Source organism: Pteropus vampyrus, unplaced genomic scaffold (genome assembly GCF_000151845.1).
Source record: "Pteropus vampyrus isolate Shadow unplaced genomic scaffold, Pvam_2.0 Scaffold245, whole genome shotgun sequence".
Taxonomy (NCBI): Eukaryota; Metazoa; Chordata; class Mammalia; order Chiroptera; family Pteropodidae; genus Pteropus; species Pteropus vampyrus.
Genome location: NW_011889026.1, coordinates 745,848 through 748,154, shown reverse-complemented (window position 1 = coordinate 748,154; position 2,307 = coordinate 745,848). Strand labels below are relative to the sequence as shown.

The 2,307-nt window shown below is 49.5% G+C and overlaps 1 protein-coding gene and 1 long non-coding RNA gene across 2 annotated transcripts in view; one reads left to right on the top strand and one right to left on the bottom strand.

The window, feature by feature from the left end:
• The window catches only part of LOC111729085 (cortexin-2-like), a 34,024-nt gene that overhangs the window by 12,034 nt on the left and 19,683 nt on the right, over positions 1-2,307 (top strand). The window lies entirely within an intron of this gene.
• The window catches only part of LOC111729086, an 8,448-nt gene continuing 6,171 nt past the window's right edge, over positions 31-2,307 (bottom strand). Inside the window, exons 4-5 of the long non-coding RNA XR_002776077.1 lie at positions 1,408-1,709; positions 31-293 (exon numbers count right to left, since the gene is read on the bottom strand). This is a non-coding gene — a long non-coding RNA (uncharacterized LOC111729086). The remainder of the gene's footprint in view (positions 294-1,407; positions 1,710-2,307) is intronic.

The following is a 2,307-nucleotide window of genomic DNA, read 5'->3' as shown; positions in this document are numbered from 1 at the left end:
GCACTGGAGTAAGAGGGAAAACGCGACGGCCTCTCTGCAGATGCCCACGGCAGTCCGTGTAGGCCTAGGACAGGTGTTCGGGAACAGAGCCAGGAGGTGCGTGGAGCGACAGAACTTCCCTCTGGGGGTGTCGCAGAATGAGTTCTCAGGAAAAAGTCTTCTGGGGCCTGGCTGGTGGGCTGGTCTTAGGCCGTCTGAACTGAGTGTGAGACCCAGAGACAGGAGCCCAATTGGAGACCCACAGAGATTCATCCAGAGCCCGGAAACGTGGCCACATCCTGAGGGATGAGCGCCTGGAAAGACCACACGGGCAGATGCTGAGGGACGGCAGCCAGGGACGGGCGGACAGGTGGATGGGGCAGGCGTACAGATGGATGGGACAGGTAGACGTGGGGCGGGGGACAGGAGGACAAGACAGGTGGACTGGGGTCCGAGGACCAGTGTTACACCCAGCACATGGGCAGTGGGTCCTTGTCACACGGCACGTGTGGGTGATTACATCGTTTAGCCCATAATTGTTCAATCAACTCAGAGAACGATCAGCAAAACAATGAGTGACCTCACTGGATGTGGGAGACTGTAATATCCTTCTTGTCCTTCGAGCGTGACAGGAGCTGTTTCTCCTGGCGTATAGAAATGAAATTCACGCTTGAGAGGATTAAAGAAGGAAGGCTGACGGTCTCGAATGAAACAAACTACGTACTTCTAAAGGAACATTCCTCTTCAATTGCTCTATCATCTTCGACCCGTTTCAGAGTTTGAATGAGAACCCCCATTTTGTTATTGCTTTTGCCGTGAACAGAGTGTCTGTGTCACAAAGGAGGGGTGACATGATGTCTCAGTCCCTGACGTTTAGGGATCTCGTGATTTTCCATCTCGACAATCTGAGCCTTCTGTTTGTATATTATTGATCATAGAAATACAAACTAAAGCATAAGCCTTAGGAGGTACACATTTTTAGAGCATGCAGCTAGAGTGAACCACGCAGGTTTACTTAAAGGAGATGCATTTGCTCAAGAGAATACATGCCAGTTCTCTGATTACGAGACAAATGTCATGGCCTGAGTTCTTCTAAATTAGGTTTACTAAGCCGCAGACCACACACTGAGTGCATATCGATGGGCTGTTGAGTTTTCGGTTTTACTTAGTATCACTAGGAATAAGTGTGATGAAGCCACACTTAATATTTTAGTTGACAGCACGGGAACTGAGCCTAAGCAAGCTTGCTGGAAATTAAAAACTAAATGGCAGCCCACGAACCCCTCTTACTCAGGCACAAGTCATTTCTCTTCCATGTTCCATTTCCCACCTCAATCGAGTATTATCTTTTTCAAGTATTCCTCTCTAAGTCTGAAACCACTGATCTCTAAAACTGAACGGCCGTAAAACCCAAATTACCCCACCTACCCTTGACTGCCATCGTCTGTGGCTCCGCCTGTCACTCCGCCTGTCACTCGAGTTTGCCTTTCCCGGGCATGGAAACAGTCTCCAAAGAACAGTGTGGCCGATTCAGAACTTCACCACTTTCGGCACAGAGCTGCCTTGCCATGAGTTTTAATCTGTTGAGTCTGTGTCTTTCATTGAGAACGCATTCGGCTTGTCCTTCTGATACATGAATTTAACCTCCCTCCCGCAGACTTAGAAACGTCTCCGGTGGCTTCCCATAAATCAGTTCCCAGACGTCAGTTCTGCTGAGCTCAGTGCCGAAGCTGAAAGCGTAGGGGGAAAGTTTAGGAAAACTCACATTCGTTCTCCACCTCATTTGACACCAGAAATCGCTTCTCGTGATACAGCAGATCAGTATTCCCTTCAGACCAGTGGGATGTGGGACCATCCATCACTGTAATTCACTGCATTGTACGGAAAGGGTTTTCGCTGCTGTGCCTCAGTTATCCCAGCCGGCTGAGGCTAACTGCAGCTTATCTGTAAACGTGCATGAGCAGCATGGGAGTCACCCCGACTTCGATATTGACAGGGAAGTGCGTAGAACGGGAGTCAGGACACCCAAGGTCAAGTCCCCTTGTCGCCAGTAATCTAGCATCAGGGGACACTGGGACAAACCTCTCAATGTGAGTTAAGACGAGATCATCTCTCTTACCGAATCTCCTTCTCTCACTGCCCAAGAAGAGAGATTGCCTGGTCCCTGTTTTGACAGAAAGAATGGGAGATGGATGGATGGACGGATGGATGGATGGATGGACAGATGGATGGATGACGGATGGATGGATGGACAGATGGATGGATGGATGAGCAGATGGATGGATGGATGGATGGATGGATGGATGGGTAGATGGATGGATGGATGGA